Consider the following 23,292-nt stretch of genomic DNA (forward strand, 5'->3'; position numbering starts at 1 on the left):
AGCAGCATTTTCCTACATTCTCGAGCTGAGTGCTGGGCTCCTGTTTACCGCACCCCGGGTCCCTCCTGGTGCTAAATACAGGAGGAGTGAGACACAGCCGATGTGGATGAGCCAGGGAGTGAGTGGGGGCAGGAGAAGGAATGTCTGGGAGAAAACCCTGTTTGGAGAGAAAAACAGTGAGTTAGGTTCCAGAGATGTTATATTTGGAGGGCCCTTTGGACATCTATGTAGGGAAAAACCTATCGCAAACTGCGGCCTTGTCACCTTGAAACCCTAGTTCGTGCGGATGGGGTGCGGGGTGCGGGGAGACGCCCCAGCCACCAGCTTCAGGAGTGGACCCAAGGCCTGACCAATCCAGTCACAGCGTGTCTGAGACTAGACTTATTAATAGCATGGGTTCCCCGGAAGTTGCCCTGAGACAAGGACTTGGGTGTGGATAGTTTACGTGGCAGGGATCCAAGGAAGCACAAGTAAGGAAGTGGGGAAACTGAGGCAGGGAAGGAAGAAAAGCCAATAAAGCCTGAGCAATTGGGGTCTAATCTTACTCTGGCCCCGCTGAGGAACTCTGAGAACTTGCTTCTTAGTTCTTCCACGGAACGCTGGAGTCTGCCGCTTCTGAATTGCCCTGGCAGGCTCCTGTGCTGACAGCGAAAGTCTGTACCCGGAGCGGCAGAGAAGGGTGGTGTTCTACCACGGCTGAGCTCAGACATGGGCCGGGGGGACTCCGCTGGGGACACAACATGCCTGCTGTACAGTGATTGGTTCAGGGATGGCACATGACAAGTCAGGTAAATTGGGAGATACACCTGCATGTTCTCATTCCACAGGGGTTACTAACTCGTAGATGTAAGCCTGGAGCTGCTGGTAAACAGCTTTGCCGCGTGGGGGGTGCGGATTATATAAGAATGAAGCCAAAATGAGTCAAGCAATGGAGAGAAATGCCTGAAGATAGTGCTTGAACTCCCAGATCCAGCCATGCCTGAAGCCGGAAACCCTGTACTTGCCAGCAGCCTGAGCCACTATTTTCTCTTTCTGTGTTAGCCAGTTTGAGTCGGGCTTCTGTCCCTCGCAGCTGGAAGGGCCCTGCCTAACACAGTACACACAGATATAAACAACAACAGGTCACATTCACATCACTGGTCTGCAACTTCCTTTTCTTTCTCTTCTAAAATAAAGTGAGCGCATCCTTCTCTGCCCTGACACAAAACAGACCTCATTCTCTTTTCGGCTGCGTTACATTCCATGTCACACACTGTACTTAATTCAGCCAGTGCCCTCTTGATGGACACACATGGGTCTTTCTTATTTTTCCCGATCTAGTTCTCAGAGATCAACTTCAACCCTCTTTTCTCAGGGTTGTTTTGCCTGGAGTCCACACATCACCTAAAATGGATGTTAAAATGACAGTCATTAACAACTGACCAGTCCCTCAGAAGTCATCTAGTTCAACCCTACCAGTGTCTCTCAGTAGGTCACTATTGGCATTTGGGGAGGGATAATTCTTCTTTGGTGGCACTAACCCCCGCCCCACTATATGAATTTAGTGTCCCTGGTCCCTTGGCACATGATGGTAGTAGTGCCCCATGTCATTGTGACCACCTGTTTCCAACCTCTCGTGGAGGTGGGACAGTCAAGGCCCAGGGGAGACCACTGCAGGCCTTGCCAGTGGCTGAATTTTCTCCATAAAATCCCAGAAAGAGTCAGGCCCCGGGTCTCCAATGCCCAGGGGTTATTAGTTGGCCACCTCCTGAAGCCACTCGCCCCGTCTGCAGACAGATCTGTCCAAGAGAAAGTTCCACCTTCTACCTGTAGTGTTTATCTCTAGTCCCAGCTTCTCCCTCAGGGGCCCCCAGAGCACTGTCCGCACCACCCTGGGCCTCACAGTGCTGTGGGGAGGCCCGGCCGGAAGGCAGGGACCGCTGCGTGTAGCCTCAGCAATCACACGGCTCAGGTGTGTCTGGTGGGCTGCAGGGATTCCTGAAGACTTGGGGGCTTCACCCCTGCAGAGGAAAAGCCCATCTGACCTGCAGGAAAGCTGCAGAGACAAAGGAGCATACTGGGCGGGGCCAGGTGGTGGCTCTCCCCAGGCCTGAGGCTTCTGGAGACTGTGGGGTCCCTCGGTACCGCCAGGGCTGCTTCCCTCTCGCTCTTCCTCCCTCGGCTCTCCCGCCCGCTCTCTTCTTCAGGCGGGAGCCCCACCGAGCCGTCGGCTACTGGTGGCAACGAGCCCTCATTCCAGTGAACGGATGAATAAGCAAAATCATCCAAGTCCACGGCAGCTCTGACACTGGGCAGGGCCTTGGCACACGTGATCCTAATGTTTGTACAAGCCCTGTGGTGTGGAAACTCCTGTCCCTACGTCACAGATGAGGGAGATAAGTGACAAGCTGGCCTCTCCTTAAGCTTTTCACAGGGGCCACTAAGAGCAGGAACAGCATGTAGGACCCGAAGAGCATGAGGCGGGGTGGGGAGCTCAGAGTGCTGGGGAGCTGTGTTCCTCTGTCCCGGCTGCCTGGACTCCCAGTTATGGGTTGTGGCCAGAGGAAGTCCCCATGCTTCCCGGCGCTGCAGGGCCTTGGGCCTCGGGGCTCCAGGCCCGTCCTAACGAGCTGGTTCTTGATTCCCTCGGGAGCTTGTTAAAATTAAAAATGAAGATTCTCCTTCAGGAATCTTCCCCAAGAGGTGATGAGGGTGTCCCTCTGCTCGCCTTGTCAAACATTGTACAAAACAGAGAGCCGTGGCCACCTCTCTTCCTTCATCAATCCGGCTGCCCACCTGCCTCCGCCTGGGAGCCAGAGGGAGGGGAGGTGGCTGGTCCAGATACGTGGGGCAAAAAAGTATGTTAGGAACCACTGAGCCAAGCCAGACTGAAGTCCCTTGTTCAAAGATTTGCATTGAGACATATTCTAAATATAATAAATTACACACATCCTAAGTGCTCAGATCAATGAATTGTTTTTTTGTTTTTTGTTTCTTTTGAGAGAGTCTTGCTCTTTCACCCCAGCTAGAGTGCCACGGCATCATCACAGCTCACTGCAGCCTCAAACTCCTGGGCTCAAGCGATCCTCCTGCCTCAGCCTCCCAAGTAGCTGGGACTACAGGCACATGCCATGACACCAGGCTAATTTTTCTATTTTTAGTAGAGATAGAGTTTCACTCTGCTTAAGCTGGTCTTGAACTCCTGAGCTCAAGAGATCCTCCCACCTTGGCCCCCGAGAGTGCTAGGATTACAGGCCTGCAACACTGCGCCCAGCCTGAATTTGTATATATGTATATACCCTTGTGTATTTGTTTCTTATGGCTGGAGGTTTAAAACAACAAAAATTTATTGTCTCACAGCTCTGGAGGCCAGAAGTCTGAATTTGGTTATCACAGGGCTGCAGTCAAAGTGTCCACAGGGTCAGGCCCCCTCGCAGGCTCTGTGGGAGAATCCGTTCCTTGCCTCTTCCGGCTCCTGGCTGCTGGCATTCTTTGGCTTCTGGCCACAGCACTTCCATCTCTTTCCATCTTCACGTGGCCTTCGTCTCTTCTGTCTTGTCAAATCTTCCTCTGCCTCTCTCTTATAGGAACACTCGTGATTGCATTTGGAGCCCACCCAGATAATCTAGGATAATCTCTCCATCTCAAGATCCTTAATCACATCTGCAAAGACCCTTTTCCCATATAGGGTCACACAGATTCTGAAGATTAGGATCAGATATCCTAGGAGGCCATTGTTGACCCTACTATCCAATGTAACCACCACCCCAATCAAGGTACAAAAAATTCTCATGCATCTCAGAAAGTTTCCCGTGCAGAGGTAACTGCTCTTCTGACTTCTAACACCATAAATGAAATTGACCTCTTTTTGAACTTCATGTAAAGGAATCACACTATGTGTATGTGTTTCTCTCAACATAATGTCTATGAGATTCATCCACATTGTTGTATCAGTAGTTCTCTTTTTTAAAATTTCTAGGTAGTATTGCAGGATATGAATATTGTCTTAGACTGTGCTGCTATAATGGAATACCAGAGATTTGGTAACTTACAAAGAACAGAAATGTATGTCTCAGCTCTGGAGGCTGGGAAGTCCAAGTTCAAGGTGCTGGCCTGTGGCGTGGGCCTTCCTGCCACATCTTCACATGGCAGAAAACAGAAGGCAAGCAGGGAGGAAGCTTGTATCCTCATACGGCGGAAGAGCAAAAAGAGAGCCCACTTGTGCAAGCTGTGTTTATAGCAGATTAATCCAGCTGTGAGGGCAGAGGCCTCATGACCTGACACCTCCCACCAGGCCCCACCTCCCAACACTGTTACACTGGGGATTAAGTTTCCAATTCACGAATTTTCTGGGATGCATTCAGACCACTCCAAATATACCATTATTTATTTATCTATTCTCCTATTTCCAATTTGGAGCAATTAAATAAAACTGCTATGAACATTGCTGCTCATGTCTTTCTGTTGTCATTTTGTTGTTTAGAAAAGTATTTTTTTATTATTATTCAAGTAACTGCAAATAGAAACCTAGAAGGGAGCCTGAGACTGGGACAAATAGTGTCTATGCTCTCTCCCACAGAGCAGGGGAAGAAGGTGGCACCTCTGAGGTTGACACAGGCTTCCTCTCCTCACTGTCTGCAGTGAGCCCAGGGGCAGGACCCGCCTCCCCTGGGACTGGGCTAGTCAGCAACCCAGACTGCTGCACCCCAGCCCCTTCCCCGCAAAGGGTGTTCTGGGGAGGGGACCGTCTGCAGAACAGGGGGAGGCGATGAGGACAAACGTTTGGTTGGCAACAGCAGCAGCGATGACCAATAGCTAAGAACGAAACATTGAACAAAAAACAACACAATTTTCTGGAGGTCATTTATAAACAGAGGAAAAATGGAACCAGACCTTGGGGGGTTGGGGAAGAACTAACAGGGCTGGGAGTGGGCAAAGCTAGCTCCTCCATAGTGGTGCCCCATCTGCGGAAAAGAGAAACTGAGGCCTAGAGTGGCAGCAGATAGGGTTGGGTGAGTGGCTCCAGCCTACCTTTGGTGGCTGCCACAGGAAGCCTGGGCTTCACCTGACCTCACCTGGATAAAAAGTGACTCTGCGTCTCTGTCATCGCAATAGGTCCTCACATGCCTGGGTTCAGGCAAGGTGGGCTGAGGCCCCTGTGAAGAGAGGGTAGGGGCTCAAACCCCTCCAGCCTGCCTTCCTGTACCCCAAAGGCATCACAGCCCAACCTACTGCAGGGACTGGGGAAGGTGGGGAGAGAAAGAAGTCAGCCATGAGCCCCACATGGTAACAGGGACATGGGTTGGTTGGGGACATCCTAGGGGCCAAACTTTCCCCTCTATTGGCCACAGCTGCTGCTGCCAGTTTGGTAGAGAGGGTCAGGTCAAAATGAGATGGGGTTTAGGCTCCTTTTAAGGCCAGGAGGGCCCTCCCAGTCTGCTTTATGGGGAACCAGAGGGAAGAGTGGGGAAGCAGAGAAGAGGCCCCCAAACCAAGAGCCCAGACAGCAATGTACCTACTGCCAAGGAGAGGGGAGGTGGCAGGCACAGGATGAGGCTATGGGACATCAGCCTTGACCAGGAGGCCAAATGTGAGTGTGTGGAAACTGAAACCACAGGAACTGCTCCCTTCTCGGGCCACAGGGCCCCGCAGCGGCGGGGGTGCCATGCAGTGTGCGGTAGTGAGGGGGCACCTGGAGGAGTGGGTGACATGCGCTGCCCAGGTATTTTGATGGGTATAGGCACTCAGTTCTCTCCGGTCTGTGCTGTTACAATTGCAGGGTTACGGAGTGGGCTATGCACAGCTTTGGTAGAAACTGCCAGAATGTTGCCCAGCCATATGCTCCCGGGGTGGTCGAGCACTTCCTGTGCTCCAGGCTGCCTAAACAGATCAGAACCCCAGGGCTAGGGGCTGTCTCAAGGGGGACCTCACTGGGCCAACAGTCCCGCACCTTGTCAGGGACAGAACATTGTTGCCAGCTGTAATTCTTTGACCCTTCAGTAATTAGCATTCCTGATAAAATACTTGAGTAGTTTTAAGTAGATCTTGTTGAGATGAAGACCTCTCTCTGGAAGTTGGATTTATGCACCTAACTAATCTTCCATCTCACAAACAGACTAATGATCTTTACTCAGATTTTTAAAATCCAGTACGACAATGATTATCTAATAATTCTTTTCATATCAAAAGTTTCTACCCAGAGGGAATCTTTGAATTGGATTTTTCCAACGTTATCTCCCTTTGCAGCACATTTGAAATAACAAAAGTTAACTTGTGGTCATAGCAGCATGTCTCCTCAAGTCCTCTTTCCCCAACAGCTTTAAACACAACTACGCTTTTGCGCAGAGCCACTTATAGGAGGAAACTGGGTAAAGAAAATAAAACAAACCCTAAAATTATCAATAAAGAGGAGTGTATGTTCTGGGCCATTTGAATGTATGTTCCCAGGCTGCAAAAAATAAAAACATAAATAAAAGTAAATAAAGGTGGTGGGGCATGGTGGCTCACGCCTGTAATCTTAGTACTCTGGGAGGCCTAGTTGGGAGGATCACTAGAAGTCAGGAGTTCAAGACCGGCCTGAGCAAGAGTGAGTCTCCATCTCTACTAAAAATAGAAAGAAATTAGCCAGACAACTAAAAATATATAGAAAAAATTAGCCAGGCATGGTGGCGCATGCCTGAAGTCCCAGCTACTCGGGAGGCTGAGGCAGGAGTATTGCTTGAGCCCAGGAGTTTGAGGTTGCTGTGAGCTAGGCTGAGGCCACGGCACTATAGCCTGGGCAACAGAGCAAGACTCTGTCTCAAAAAAAAAAAACAACAAAAAATGTAAATAAAGTTATCAATAAAGAAACTGTGTGTGTGGGGGGGTGAGGATATCTATTTAATATATCCACATCACTTTTTCTTAACCTTTTCTGACAGATTCCCCAAGTTTCTTTTAACAATTTCCTGGTGCTCCTTAAACCCTGGTGGCTAAAGAGAGCTGACCCCCACCCGCCCTCTGCCCCACAAGGCAAGTAAAAAGGGGAAGGAAAACTCAAAACCCAAGTATTCAGCAGCCTGTGCCAACTGCAGATCACAGCTAGAGGTAAAGGACCCGAAATCGAATGCGGTTTTGATTTACATAGTCTCATCTCGATCACATTTTCTCCAACGTCTTCCTCCCCCCACCTCCACCCCCAGGTGTTCAAAGCCCCTCCCCTCCAGCTGTCCCCATCCCACCTTGGTGGCCTGGGATCCCACTTCCCTCCCATCCAAGTCCATCCACCTTTCAGACACTCACTGAGAGCACAGACGGGTTACCACCGTCTGGAGCACAACCCAGCAGGAAGTGTCAGGAACTGTAAACCGTTCACACGTTCACACCCACTGGGATATTACAGGCAGAGCTGGAACTGGCCACCGGACCTGAGCTCTTTGCGCAGAGCCCGGATCCTCTCTCAGAGCTCGTGGGTCCAGTTTCCTAACCTAGAAGCTCCAGGAAGTCGTCCCGGGAGGGTCTGCCCAACACCCACCCTTCTAGCCTACGGAGAGCACAGGAAATGTCCCAGGGCCGGCGGAGGGGTCCTAGTATAAGCCGGGCTCTCTCCCATCTGTTTTCTTTGTCATTCTAATGAACTGCTGGGGATACCTTTTGTTAACTGTAGAGAGTTATGCAAATAACCGAAGTTGGTATTGTTATTACTAAGAGGCACTTGGTTTCAAAATCGCTTTGAATATTCTAGCACCAAATCTTGTGTGTTCAGAGCCTGGGGCCTCCAAGCCATTTGCTTTTTTCCTGCTGTGTGAATTGCAGGGTGCTAGCCCAGCCGCGAAACCCTCCTGCTGGCTGAGGGGGTGGTTTGCCCAGCTACTTGGGGTGTGCAAAGAGCTTGAACTTTGGATTCAGACCTGCACAGGGTGGATTCTTCCCCTGCGTCCCAGTTATTGTTTGCCCTCCGCAAGTCACCTGGCTTCTTGAGCCTCAGTTTTCTCATTCACGAAAGGGTCATGAACACTCTTGTCAACCCAGATAAATGACTGAGGCAAAAATCTCAATCAATGGAGGTTTATTAAGCCAAGATTTTGAGGATGTGCCCAGGAAAAACACAAACTGCAGACAAGCTGTGGCTGATTTTCCGAAGGGGAAGTTGGAACCTTCAGCATTTCAAAGGAATATGGAGAGAAGGAAAAGAGCAGTTGGGGAAGGAAGGGGCTGATGAGGCAGTGGTTACATTCTTGTGAGGTCAAGAAATCTACATTTTACATAAAATAAGGGAGCGAAGGGAGCATCATTTATGTACAGTTCCCTGGGTAGGTGGAAGAATGTCGTCCTCTGTCTCTGTCTCCAGTTCTGTTACCTGTAAAATAAACACAATTCATTATTAGTGTGGAATGGAACAGGCTTTAGTTTTAGGTGCCAGACATAGTTACAATTTGCATGTCCTTGCTAATGGGAGGTCAGCAAGGAATTTCCTTAGTGAATGATCTGTGGGGCTAGCTCTTCACACGTGCCTGAGGCTTTACCTTCTCTTTAGCGTAAGGACTCGAGGGCGGGAGAGTGGCCCGGAGAGTTCGATTGTCTTTTCACACCCTCCTCAGAGCTGTCATGGTGACCATGTGCAGAGCTGAGGGAGGTAAAGTCTCTGGTACCCTTAGGTGAGCGTATCAGGTGGCAGGGGCTGTCTGGAGACGCTACGGGGGAACTGGCAAGGTTGCCAGATTTAGCAAGTAAAAATTCACTACACATGGTTAGATTTAAATTCCAAATAGGGAGCTAATTTTTTATAGTATAGGTACGTCCCGTGCAATATTTGGGACATACTTATACTAAACAATCATTCCTGACACGAAATTCAAATTTAACTGAGTGTCCTCTATTTTGTCTGGCAACCTTAACAAAAGAGACTAAAGTGCTTAGAATAGATGTTCTTGCTGCCACCTGAGAGAAATCCTCATTTGGGTTTGGGAACTCCGGGAGAGACAGGGCAAGAGCCACTGGAAGAAAAATGGGCCAAAGTTGGAGAAGGATCTAGAACACCAAGGCCTGGAAAGGGTGATGACCTCCAGGTCCACCTTCTGATCTCAGGCCAGCAGCAAATCCCTGTGGAAGCCCGGATAAGGCCGGGCTCAGCTCGACCTGGCTTCTCAACCTCCAACTTTCTTGCTGCTCCCTCCAGCTCAGCTGGTCTGTCTGGCCCCCAGGTCAGGAGCCCACGCCCCAAGCCACCAAGCCACCCATCCCCAAGCCAGCTAGGAAGGAGCTAGACCAAGGTGGTAAATTAGGAGCAAACCTAGCTACATGTTAATTATCTTCCAAGGAGCCAGACTGACTCCTTGCAGAAAGCCTGGAGCAGGAAACACCCCAGAGGTGGGCCATGGCCAGACTGGCCACATTCACATCCCTGGGTGAGACACGTGACCACTCCATTCCTGTAGCCTCTGGGAGGACATTCATCCAACAAACATCTCTTATCCTCCTTTGTCTATCCTACAGGCAACCCCTAACTCCCTCCTCATCTTCCTCCCCATCCTCTCCCAGAGATCCCCTGTCTGCCTCTCTCCCACCCCCCCTACCTCCCCCGCCAGCCCTGGGGGCCATCTCTGCTGTATCTCGGGGTCCATCCCCAGCTTGGTTCCGACTCCTTTCACTCCCTGGAACTGCTGCAGCCTCCGCCCTCCTCCCCACCTATCCCAGCTCTATTCCAACAAAAGCAGGTCTCATCATGCTGTTCCTTTGCTGGAAAGCCTCCTGTTTTGCATCAGAGGCCAAATGCCAGCGGGACAGAAAAGCAGGACAAACCAGGGTGCCTGAATAACAGGCCTCTTCCAGTTGCCCAGGAGAAACTGTTACTCATCCCAGGTGAGGGGGTAGGAGAGACAACCTGGGAGGGCCCAGGGCCCAGGCTGCCGAGCCGGCTCTTGTCTGCAGGCCAGCGGGTCAGGGAGCGCAGTGGCTCAGCCCGGGGTAGGGGCCAGATCGCACTCCAGTTACAAACTGACCTCTGGTTTTCTATCTTAGATGCTCAGTCTCATTCCTAACATGAAAAATGTAAATTAAAACTGTAAGAGAACATTTTTCACCTATCAAATTGGCAAAACAAACAACAAAACAAAGTAGCTTAAGTGGGGGAAGGTGTCTGAAACAGGTATTGCCACATATTGTTGATGGGAAAGTTAATTGGTACAACCTGTCTGGAGGGCAAATTAGCAATATCTATCAAAAATGAAAGGCACAAACTCTGTCCCAGACATCTCACTTTCAGAAATTTACCCTCAGGTATACAGGTACTAAAACATACATATAGTATGCACCAGGATATTCATTGCAACATTGTTTTTGTAGTTAAAGTTTGGAACTAAGTGGGAGCTGGTTAAATAAATTCTGCTACAATCATACAATTAAATAATATGTACTATTAAAAAGAATGAGGCAGCTAGGTATTAAAATTAAGTGATCTTAAGATATATTATTGTATACAAAAGCAAAGTGCAAAACAGTGAGTACAACATATGAAGTTGGTGATTTAAAAACGTGTAAATGTGTGTTACGCATAAAATACCTCTAGGAAGATGAATAAGAGTTAACAACAGTGGGTGTCCTAGGGTGAGGTCCTGGAATAGCAGTGGAAGGGAGACTTATTTTTGGTACCTTTTGAATTTTGTTCATGTATTTCATATACATAAAATATATATTTCATATTATGCCTATAAGGTATGTGTATATGTAAATAATTTTTAAAGCAAGCAACTTTTCTACCACAGTGTTTTATGAGAGAAGGTGATGAACATATTAAACAGCTACCTGCCTTTAGGCAGGCCCTGCTTCTCCCCAGACCTCAGTTTTCCATCTATACAGTGGGAGTTTTGAATCAGAAGACTATCCCTGTGCTCTTCCTAAATCTCACCGCTAACCAACCAAATGAGTACTGGTGCAGTGGCCATAAGATAACATTTGCTAGCATGCAATCAGATGTAATTTGGACAATGTAAAACGGCATTGCTGAAACCAGGATGCAGTGTTCATCACCTGAGGGACAGTGTCCCTTGTCTGGCCCCTGAGCAGATGACCATGTGCAAAGGTGCATCTGTCTGGACTGGAGGAGCCTGCCAGGACCCCGCCAGCTCCTGCAGATGTCAGCTCCCCAGGCCTTGGCAGCTCCTCCCTGCCTCTGCCCACTGAGGCCCTTGCCTGGCCCAGGGAGGGAGCTGAAGCCTGGCCTCCCTCTGGCTTCCTCCTTGTTCTATTAGGCTCTGCCTCCTCGCCTCCCTGTCTGCCTGGACTCTCCTCCCCGCCTCCCTGTGACAACTCAAAGGAGGCAGCTCTGGCACAAGGAGGCAGCTCCGGCTGGGTGCAGCGGCTCAGGACTGTAACCCTAGCATTTTGGGAGGCTGAGGCAGGAGGATTGCTGGAGCCCAGGAGTTTGAGACCAGCCTGAGCACCATAGTGAGACCCTGTCTCTTCAAAAGCCAGAAAAATTAGCCAGGCATGGCGGCATGCCCCTTAGTCCCGGGTACTCAGGAGGCTGAGGCAGGAGGATCACTTGAGCCCAGGAGTTTGAGGTTGCAGTGAGCTATGATGACACCACTGCACTCTAGCCCAGTCAACAGAGCAAGACCCTGTCTAAAAAGAAAAAAAAAGAGGCAGCTCTCACACCGGGGGCAGACCCCAAATGCAGGCGACAGCAATCCCAGCCCTCAGAGCTCAGGCAGAAACCTATCCTCAGCAGGAGGCCACCGCCCTCCAAAGGCTTCTGCCATAGTCAGTACTGAACTTTTCTCTTAATATTTGGAACCAAAGGAAAAATACATGGGAATCAGAGAAGTCAAAGCTGGACACATTTCCTGCTCCTCATTCCCTCTCTGGGTTTTGGAATCAAAGGACTTGAGTTCCTGTCCTAGATTAGCCCTGACTTCCTGAAGACATCATTCCTCTTCTCTGGGCTTCATTTGTAAGAAGAGGGGCTTGGATTCAAAAAGCTGCATATCAACGGGTGGCCCAGGTGTTTCTAAAGCAGGTGGTCGGTGCACAGGCTTTCAGAAGCAGCCCCCTGGCACAAGTGCAGAAAGAGGATTTTGTCTTACACTCCTCCTGAGAATTCCACTCGGAAGCCAAGGGTCCAAACGGAGCAAGCTGGAGGCTGGAACTTCTAGGAATGAGACAGATGCTCCTCTGGGTGGGCTGTGACTCGAAAAGCCGCTGCCGTCATTCAGCCTCGACCTGAAGCCTGAGAAGGCAGCCAGTGAAAGGAGGAGGGCAAAGCCAAGCACAGAGGGATGGAGACCTGCCAAGCCCTGGGGACAACACCTGAGCCTCAATCCAACTAGGCAAACCAGCCCTGCTCTTGGGGTTCGGGAACCCAATACATGCCCTGCTTGCTGGGGCAATAGGATTGTGTTGGATGATTCTGTTTGTTTGCAACCAAAGAATCCTAATGGATACACAATGCTATTTACTTTTTTGAGAACAATGAGATAATAGATATCAATAAAGTAGGGGCTGGGGCAGAGGCTCACACCTATAATCCTAGCACTCTGGGAGTCCGAGTTGGAAGGATCACTGAGGTCAGGAGTTCGAGACCAGCCTGAGCAAGAGCGAGATCCCATCTCTACAAAAAACAGAGAAAATTAGCCAGGAATGGTGGTGCATGCCTGTAGTCCCTGCTACTCGGGAGGTTTGGGCAGGAAGATCACTTGAGCCCAGGAGTTTGAGGTTGCAGTAAGCAGTGAGCTCTGATGATGCCACTGCACTCTAGCCTGGGCAACAGAGTAAGATTCTGTCTCCAAAAAAAAAAAAAATAGTAGAGAGATTCACATACAAATTCCTATCAAAACAACTTGTTTAACAAAGTACTTAATCTCTCTGAGCCTCTATTTCTTCATCTGTAAAGTGGCTGTCATAATACCTACATCAAACAATTGTTGTCAGGACTAAATCAGATAACCCAAGTAACAAATGGTGCTTGATAAATATTTGCTGTGATGAATAAACCTTTGGTTCACACCATATACCAAAATTAACTCAAAACAAGTACTAGGCCTAAATGTGAGAGCTAAAACTGTAAAACACTTAAAGTAAAACTTATAGGAAAATAATAATGACTTTGGGTTTGGTAAAGAATTCTTAAATATGACACAAAAAGTATAAACTATTTTTAAAAATGGGTAAACTGGACTTCATCAAAATAAAAACTTTTGCTTTTCAAAAGACACTGCTACAAAAATGAAAAGGTGAGCTACAGAATGGGAGGAAGTGTTTACAAAATGTGTGTCTCACAAAAGACTCAAAACTAGAATATATGAAAAATTTTCCAAACTCAATAAGAAGACAAACGACAATTTTTTTAATGGGAAAAATAATTGAATAGATACTTCATCAAAGAAAATATATGGATAGCAAATAAACATTTGAAAAAGATATTCAACATCATTAGTCATTAGGAAAATGCAAAGTAAAATCATATCAGAATGTTTAAAAACTTTTAACAAACTGACCACATCAAGTGTTAGTGGAGATGTGGAACAACTGGAACTTTCATACACTGCTGGTGAGAATGTAAAATGACACTTTGGAAAACAGTCTGGCATTTTCTTAAGAAGTTAAATACCTATCATACAACCCAGCCATTCTTTCCTAAGTACTTACCCAAGAGAAATGAAAGCAATTTCCATACAAAGATTTTATACAAATGTTCATAGGAGCTTTATTGGTAATAACCCCAAACTAGAAACAACCAAAATATCTAGCAAACAACAGATGATTGCATAAAAAACTATGATATAGGCCAGGTGCGCTGGCCCATGCCTGTAATCCCAGTGCTTTGGGAGGCTGAGACAAGGGGACCACTTGAGGCCAGGAGTTTGAGACTAGCCTGGGCAACATAGTCAGACCCCATCTCTACAAAAAATTTAAAAATTAGCCAGGTGTGGTGGCGCATGCCTGTAGTCCCGGCTACTCAGGAGGCTGAGGCAGGTGGATCACTTGAGCCCAGGAGATCAAGGCTGCAGTGACCTATGATCACACCATTGCACTCTAGCACAGATGACAGAGCAAGACCCTGTTTCTAAAACACACAAAAAACAACAACAAAACCCATACTGTGGTATAGCCATACAGTGGATTGCTACTCAGCAATTAAAAGGACTTTAGTCTTAAAATAATTATGCTGAGTGAAAGAAAATCAAAAATAGTACATACTATTTGATTTCATTTATAAAAAATTCTAGAAAGTGACAGAAAGGGGATCAGAAAGGGGCTGGGGTGGAAGGAAAGAGGAAGAGATTACAAAAGGGCACAAAGAAATTTTTGGGTGCGTTGGATATGTTTATTATCTTAATTGGGGTGATGCTTTCATGGGTACTTACATATGTCAAAACTCATAAAATTATATACTTTAAATATGGGCCAGGTGTGGTGGCTCACGCCTGTGACCTTAGCACTCTGCGAGGCCGAGGCAGGAGCATTGTTTGAGCTCAGGAGTTCCAGACCAGCCTGAGCAAGAGTAAGACCCCCATCTCTACTAAAAATAGAAAAAATGAGCCAGGTGTGGTGGTGCACACCTGTAGTCCCAGCTACTTGGGAGGCTGAGGCAGGAGGATCCCTTGAGCCCAGGAGTTTGAGGTTGCAGTGAGCTACGATGATGCCACTGCACTCTATACAGGGTGACAGAGTGAGACTGTGTCTCAAAAAAAAAAAAAAAAAAGGAAAAAGGAAATGGAGCCTCATTGTCCCCTTCATATTAAAAATATAATAATATAAAATAAATATCTACAGTTTATTGTACATCAATTATGAGATAATTTTTAAAAGGTGATTATGAATGAACATATTGAGCATATTCTAGGTGCACCCTGGTGCTAAAGATGCTCAGAGTAATCAATCCAGATGCTTTGAAGCACAAAGAACAGAAACCCAACTTGAAATGGCATAAACAGTTATGAAATGTACTACCTCATCTACCTGGAAGGCCAGAGGCTACAGATACAGTTTGATGGATCCTCTTCTAGTACCAGATACCATATTTAGCTACATTATGGAAGCCCCATAACTGTCAGGGAACTTAGCTACAAAGAACAGAAGCTACTCTAACTGGTTTAAGCACCCAAGGAATGTGTTTAAAGATATAAATGACTCACACAGTCTCTCAGAGGGATAGAGAATTAGGCTTGGAGGCTACATAGCCAGGAACAATATCCATATTTTACTATTGGACTGTTAGCAAAACGTCTGCTTTTTGTCACTGCTGGGCATTGTAGCTCACATGTAAAAGGAGGTTCTCTACTCCTAGAACCTTCACTCCCACTGCCCCTACAGGCTCCCTGTCTCTACAGTATCCTCTTCCTCATATAGCTCACTGCTGAATCAAAGTCAGGTGCATCTGATCAGACAAGCCTGCACCACATGCGTGTGTCCTAGCTGTGCGGGAGGGCCAGGTGCAAGGATCTATATTCTACCCTGGGAAGCAGAAATCGCAATGTGTTGGCATAGAACGGGCTTTGAAAAGATGCTGGGTGATCACAACATTAAAAAGGCCCACTATAAACCATATTGGAGAGAGATGATTATTTATTGTCTCTTTACAGTTGAGGAAAGTGAAACTCAAAGAAGTTAAGGTACTGAGCCAGGTGCGGTGGCTCATGCCTGTAATCCCAGCACTTTGGGAGGCCAAGGTGGGAGGACTGGCTGAGCCCAGGAGTCTAAGGTTGCAGTGAGCTATTAGGATGCCACTGCACTCTAGCTGGGGCAATAGAGTGAGACTCTGTCTCAATAAAAACAAGTAAATAAAATAACACATAATAAAATAATTTGGGGTGGAGTGAGGAAAGGTGGGTGAGGGTATAGATGAAATAATATTGGCTGTGAAGTGATAGTTATCAAAGCTGGTGATGGGTACATAAGGGTTCATTATTCTATTTTCTCTACTTTTGTATATGTTTGAGATTTTCCATAGTAAAAATTATAAACCAAGAGTGAACATGACGTGGAGAATGGTACCACCACCATGCCATGTTCTGCCCACTCCTCACCCACCAGCCTTAGATGTCTTATTCTGTCTCTGCCTAACAGAGTCAAAACTAAGATCCAGGCACAGTGGCTCACGCCTATAATCCTAGCACTCTGGGAGGCCAAGGGGGGAGGATTCCTTGAGCTCAGGAGTTGGAGACCAGCCTGAGCAAGAGTGAGATCTCCCTGTCTCTACTAAAAATAGAAAAAATTAGCTGGGTGTGGTGGCACGTGCCTGTAGTCCCAGCTACTCAGGTGGCTGGGACAGGAGGATCACTTGAGCCCAGGAGTTTAAGGTTGCAGTGAGCTGTGATGATGCCACTGCACTGTAGCCGGGCAACAGAGTGAGACTCTGTCTAAAAGAAAAAACCAAGTGAAAGAAGTAATAAAGCATGCACTAAGTTTGCCCTGTTTCCCTCTTTCCTCCATGAGGTACATGATGAGTGAGTGGAAAACTCTTCTGAGTTTATTGCAAAGCTACATTATTTTACAGGGTACAGGAGAGACTGATTCTGATAGTATGAGTGTTGGCTGGCTGTCTACGGGCCTTTGTTGATGCCTGGCAATGTGTCCCTGTCGGACTTTGGATTCTCCCAGAAGCAGACCCTGAGACAAAGATTTGAATGCAAGAGGTTTATTTGGAAGGTGATTCCAGGAATATATATAGAGGAGGGGGAAATTTTCTCACCTGAGGGGTGATGAGCTGGGGTAAATAACCAACTCCCAAAGGTCACCAAAGGTCACTCTGGGGGCTGGACACAGTGGCTCACACCTGTAATCCCAGCACTTTGGGAGGCTAGGAGTTCAAGACCAGCCTGGGCAACATAGTGAGACCCCCATCTCTAAAAGAAAAAAAATAGAGAGAGAGAATTGCAGAGGCTTGAGTTGGAAGGATGTGTTAGTTTTCCCTTGACTTTGACCTGCCATGCTGGCAAAGCCGACTCCAACCACAGAGAGCTGCCCCTTTCAGAGAGATGCAGAGGGTGGCAGTGGCAGTGTACCCCCTTGGAAAGTCTGGGGGGGGGGCCTTACAGTATCCACTGCAGTTCCTTTGGAAGAACTACTGTTATTGCTTTGATCATATGGTTATATCAACACACACATTTCCAAAGTAGAGCTAAACAGGGTAACCAGGTGCCGTTATGCTTTTTTTTCTTTTGAGGGAGGGGTAGTACATCGAGTGTTTATGGGGACTTTGTCAAAGCTAAATGGGCATGGGCTACTCTTCTTGTGCGTAACGTGTTGTGCTGGGGACACCACCATCTGAGATGAGTCCTCATGAAGAAGTGAAGTGCAAATTCTATCTCAATCAGAATCTCTAAGGTACTAGGTTAAATGCCTTTGATTTTCTTTGGAAATGATAGCCTCTTAAGGGCAAGAGTTTTATCTCTGCGTGCAGGGTAGGAATTAAGTCCTGAATGCTACAAGATTGCCTTTCACTGCCAGCCTTTTCTCATTTGCACACACCTGCTGAATGAATATGTGAAAAATAAACGAATGGCTGAATGAGCAAATGATTATCTGAGGGAGTGAATAAGTGAATTTTGAACTGTGTCAGGAATATAACAGGGCCATCATATATGAGCCACCTTTGATCTCCTTGAAGAAAATAATTTTCAAAAAATGGGACCTGCTGTTTAGAAATGCTGCGTTCAGTAGTCACAGCTCTCAAGATCTGAACCATTAAGAAATCAACTCACAGCCTCTTCACAGTCATCAAACTCTGTGTTTCCTCTGTTCATGTGTGTTTGTGTTCACATCTGCATATGCCACTGTAAAGAATGGTCAAAGGCCTTGGGATATCAGGGAAAGATTGATTTTGGGTCCAGGCAGGGGTGAGGAATTAAAGAAATTTAACGTAATACCTTTGTGTTGGGCTTTAAAAGACAAAGCAAGAAGAGACTATCTGAACATCAGCCAGACACAGTGGCGCACTCCTGTAGTCCCAGCTGTAGAAGGCTGATCACTTGAGCCCAGGAGTTCGAATCCAGCCTGTGCAACATGAGACCCCATCTCTAAAAATAATAAAAAATCTGAGCATCTGTGGCATGCCAAGCACTGTGCTGAGCCTTTACCTACATTTTCTCATTTGATCTTCACAGTAAGCCTATAAGGTTGCATTCCTCTTTTATTATATGAGAACACTGAGTTAGCAGCCAGGAAGTGACGGTGTCAATATTTCAGAGCCAGTCCTTGGTCTCAAGACTGCTATTTGGGGAAGGGAGACAAATTAACAGGCAATTTCAGCATAAGCACTACTTTTCATCAGCCAGTGCTGGGTAATCACTAAAAAAGCAGAAACCTTGGCCTGGCTTGCTGGCTCACGCCTGTAATCCTAGCACTGTGGGAGGCTGAGATGGGAGGATCTCTTGAGGCCAAGAGTTTGAGACCAGGCCAGGTGCGGTGGCTCACACCTGTAACCCTAGCACTCTGGGAGGCCAGGACAGGAGGACTGCTTGAGCTCAGGAGTTCGAGATCAGCCTGAGCAAGAGCGAGACCCCGTCTCTACTAAAAATAGAAAGAAATTATATGGACAACTAAAAATATATATAGAAAAAATTAGCCAGGCATGGTGGCACATGCCTGTAGTCCCAGCTACTCGGGAGGCTGAGGCAACAGGATCACTTGAGCCCAGGAGTTCAAGGCTGCAGTGAGCTTTGATCACACCACTGCACTCCAGCCTGGGCAATAGAGCAAGACCCTGTCTCTAAAGTAAATAAAATAAAGTAAAATAATTTTTTTAAAATGTGGCTATTAGACAATTTCAAATTACTTACGCAGCTCATTCTAAATTTCTATTGGTCGGACAACCAGTGCTCCAGAGCTGAGAATAATACGCCAATCACATGGCTAGTCTACCTGAAGGCAGGAGGCGGAACCCTACCACCACTGGACACCTGTAGAGCAGCTCACTTTGCAGTTTCTGAGCATCATCACTATTGCTAGGACCTCTGCCCTCACTGCCTCTGAGAGCCTTGTGCCACCCTTGCCAGCAAAATGGATTCTGCAAGGCCAATGCCTCCTTCCTTATGGTACTGTATCCTGAGTGCAGGTCTCATGTGAATGTATCTGATTAGTGGACAGGTCACAATTTGGGGCCCTGGCTGCAAAAGAGGCTGGACAAGTACATCCTAACCTCTACCTGTGGGAAGTGGGAAATTAGCAAAATATAAGCAGTTGGTTCAAAAGATGCTGGGTGGCTACACATAAAATGAATTTCATTACATGCACCAGTCACAGTTCTGAAATGTTTTTTGCATCATGTGGATCAACAGAATGTGAAGTTCCTAATAATGAGGTATCCACACAAATATAAAGAACCTTCTCTTAGCTTTCCATCAACCTGGAAGAACAGGGCAAATAAAACAAAGTCTTCTGATTTACAGTACAGCTGTTATTCCAATAACAGGAGTCTCTGGTCCATCACTTCAATCCTTTCACCAGTATCCTCAGCTCTCTTGCCCAGTTGTCTTTCTTTGACACCAGCACTAAATAATTTCAACTGCCCATATTCTCTGTGTCTACATCTGGGCAAGTGAGCACAGCTGAAAAAAATCACTCATCTGGGCAGATTGGTACCACTATAAATTTAGTACAACATCAACTGGGCTCTCAAGATTGCTTGGCTATCCTCCTTGTTTCCTTAGTAAACTCTGTCTACTGTTCCCCATAGTGGCTATTTCTTAAAACATCACCCCTCCCTGCTTTATCCTCAGCAAATGGTCTGTTTCCCATTTCACAGAGCACGGGGCAAACATAGAACTCTCCCAGCCTCCTGATCCTGCACCTATAAACTCACCTTTATTCACATTAGTTCCTTCCTTCTTCCCTCTAGTTACAAAGGACCAAATACTCCCCTTCCTGTTTAAACCTATTTCTGCATCCATGCTGTGAAGCACACCTCCTCCCTTCCTGGGGATGCTGCCTAATTCATTACCTCCTTGTTCTCCTGAGTCTCTATCGTCTTTCTTTCCATTGACTCCTTACCATTAGCATTCCAGCTGGGTCTCAACTCCCTCATCCTGAAGGACAAACACAACCAGAACCCAACAACAACAAAAGCTTCTCCTTTGCCCACTTTCCAGCCACTACCTTCTATTTTTTAGATTCCTTGGTAATCACGTTTCTCAAAAAAGTCACCTGTGGTCATTCATGCCACACACTAATATGGCTTCCACTCCCACAACTCCATTATCAGTGTACTTGCTAAGATCAACAACAACTTCCTTGTGGCTGGCAAATACCTGAGACAGGTGAGGGGACCCCTCCTAGAGTGGCCCCTAGGATAGGTAAAGACTTCTAGAGTCCTAAGCACCTGTGACAAGTGAGAAGAAAGTCATATTCTCAGAGAAATAGATCTTAGCAGGCTCTGAGACTCAAGTTCACTGTTCTGGCCACAGTGTGTTTTGTGAAAACAGCAGGAAATGAGAGCTGAGGCCTATGCTCATCTCTGGCCTTATCTCTGCCTCCTGGGGACCTTGGGTGGGCCCCCACCACTCTCTGGGTTTCAGTCTCTGTGATGGGAGCATCAGGGTTACCTTGAGAAGCCCAGCAAGCAGTGACAATGGGTGGACTTTCTGGAGCCTGCAGGAAGCTCAGTGTCCTAGCAAACATCTGCTATGCGTGACTGAAAGGCCTTACACTAAAGGCACTCTCTAAGAGCAAGACCCTCACCCCTACTAAAAAGAGAAAGAAATTAGCTGGGCAACTAAACATAGAAAAAATCAGCCGGGCATGGTGGCACACACCTATCATTCAGCTACTCGGGAGGCTGAGGCAGGAGGATCGCTTGAGCCCGGGAGTCTGCGGTTGCAGTGAGCTATGATGATGCCACTGCACTCTAGCCTCCGCAAGAGAGGGAGACTCTGTCTCAAGGAAAAAAAAAAAAAAAAAAAAAAGGAGTGTCTATGGGCACATTTAGGCCTTGGTGACCCATCAGATGTAGGGGGAGGCACCAAGGTGACTTTCCTGTTTCTGACCCACTGACTGGGTATCACTGGTTATGACAGAACAGGCCTGGGGAGAGGACAGCCCTAGCTTAGATCAGGGCAGCTGGAGGTGCTCATGGGACTCTTCTCCACCTCTGGCCTTAGCCTGGCTCTCTCTTGAGGACTTGGCTTCCTCAGCCCTCTCCAGAGAAGGCTGTCTTTTCTTTCCTCCCTCATGCAACCCAGGGCCAGCAGGCTTAGCATATTCTCCTTGGTCCCCATGGCGGATTCCCAGCCTCTTCTCCTTTCCTCCCCCAACCCTAGCTCTCTGGGGCTAACGCCACCCAGCTGTACCACTTATAACTCCCCTTTACTGCTATTATCGGCACCCCCATTCCTCAGTGACTTTGGCTCCTGGTTCCCAGCCTTTCTCTTCACCCTTGGGGACTTGATTCCCCATGTGAATGATCCATCCAGGACCCCTGCCTGCCACCTGCTTGACTTCCTGTCCTCCCCTTCCCACCAGCCAGCCTCTCTCACATTCCCATGAGACAGTGTCACCACCCAAAACCACAGCACACCCCAATTCTCACTTTCAAGCCACCCACCCTGGCCACCATCTCTTACCCTTCCAGCTCACTTGCTTTGCTGTTTACACCACACACTTCTTCAACCTCATCAAGACCCCATTATTTGTACCACTTTTTCACTATCCGTCAGCTCCCTCCTGTTTTTGCTTTCTTCTCTCCCTAGCTTAGAGAACAGCCCCCCTACTACAACCGCTCTCTCCATATACCCGCAACAAACTTGCCTGTTTCCATCTTTCTCCATTTTATTTGCCTGGCTAACTCTCAAGCCTGAATGAACCCAGCTATCAGTCATGACTGCACCTGGGCAGCTGAACATTACTGGAAAAAACACAACTCAGATGGACTTACAGGTTGCACTTTCAGTTCACGACCACAAACCTCAAATGAGCACTCCACACTGAGACCTCCACTTCCCCACTTCCCCGCCCTACACTCAGCCTTCAGCCCACTCTGCGCTGCCTGCTGTCAGCACTGCTCCGTCAAAGTCCTCTAGCAGCCAGAGCTTCCTGGTTCCAAAATTCAGTACACATTTCCCAGCCCTTGTCTTTCTCTGCCTCTCAGCAGCATGTGGCTATTAACCACTCTTTCTTCCTGGGAACATTTACCTGGCTTGGCTTTTGTGACAACAAACACTGGTTTTTCTCCTTTTTGTCCTTTCTCAGCCTCCATTGCTGGCTCCTTCTTCTCCTCTATCTGACCTTCAAGCTGACCGTCAATCTGACCTCCAAATGTCTGGGTGCATTTTTATTTATTTATCTATCTATTTATTTTTGCGATAGAGTCTCACTCTGTTGCCTAGGCTAGAGTGCCATGGCATCGGCCTAGCTCACAGCAACCTCAAACTCCTGGACTCAAGCCATCCTCCTGCCTCAGCCTCCAAAAGTGCTAGGATTACAGGTGTGAGCCACTGTGCCTGGCCTACAATAGCCTTCTGACTGGTCTTCCAGGAATCTCCTTTCCATAAACTCCAAAATGAGCTTTGCAAAATGTATATCAGCTTTGTGCAGTGGCAGTGTCATAGCCAATGAGGTTTATCTGAGGCGCAATTATTGCTAATTGAAAACTTTCCCCAATACCCCACCAAGACGACCTGAAATATAGTTGGCATTGGAAATTTTTGACAGTCTCTATGGAGACTGAATAAAAAAAAAATGTACATCAGATCACTCCCCTCCCAAGGTTTCCACTGCAACTAAACCAAATTGCAAACTCTTCGCTGTAGTCTACAGGCCCCCTTGTGAGAAGACCCTGCCTGCCTCTCTACCCTCCACCCAGTGGAGCCACCCAAGCTGAACTTTCTAGTCTTTGGACAAGCTGAGCTCTTTACTACCTCTGGGTGTTAGCAGTAGCAGTTCCCCTGCTTGTAATGCTCTTCCCCAGAATCTTCAGATGGCATCTCCGGCTGGTAATCTCAGCCCATTAAAATCTCTTTAGAAGCCTTATCTAGAATAGACCCATTTCCTCAGTTATTCACTCACCCTGTTCATTTCCATCACATCACTTATCATAATCCAATGCTGACTTGTTTAATACGCGTTTACTTTTTTACTGACTACCCTCTCCTACTGGATGTCAGTATCAAGAGGGTGGGGATCTGGTCTGTCTAGTTTACGCCTGCACCTTAGGTCCTAGAATTGTCTCTAGCTCATAGTAGGTGCTCAATAAATGTTTATTAAATAAAGGAATACAGAGTTATATTGTCAGATGTGCAAATCTGAAACTTTGGTGAAAGATCTGGACTGGCAATAAAGATTTGGAAATTATAAAATATAAGTCTTAATAAATTAGGAATAGAAGAGAATTTCCTTAACTTG

At 47.3% G+C, this 23,292-nt stretch overlaps 1 non-coding gene across 1 annotated transcript; it reads left to right on the forward strand.

Moving 5' to 3' along the window:
- Positions 1-22,473: 22,473 nt before the first annotated feature.
- LOC138392660 (U4 spliceosomal RNA) lies at positions 22,474-22,614 on the forward strand. The gene has a single exon (XR_011234950.1). It is a non-coding gene; the product is annotated as a U4 spliceosomal RNA (small nuclear RNA).
- Positions 22,615-23,292: the final 678 nt, after the last annotated feature.

This window comes from Eulemur rufifrons, chromosome 9, assembly GCF_041146395.1.
Source record: "Eulemur rufifrons isolate Redbay chromosome 9, OSU_ERuf_1, whole genome shotgun sequence".
NCBI lineage: Eukaryota > Metazoa > Chordata > Mammalia > Primates > Lemuridae > Eulemur > Eulemur rufifrons.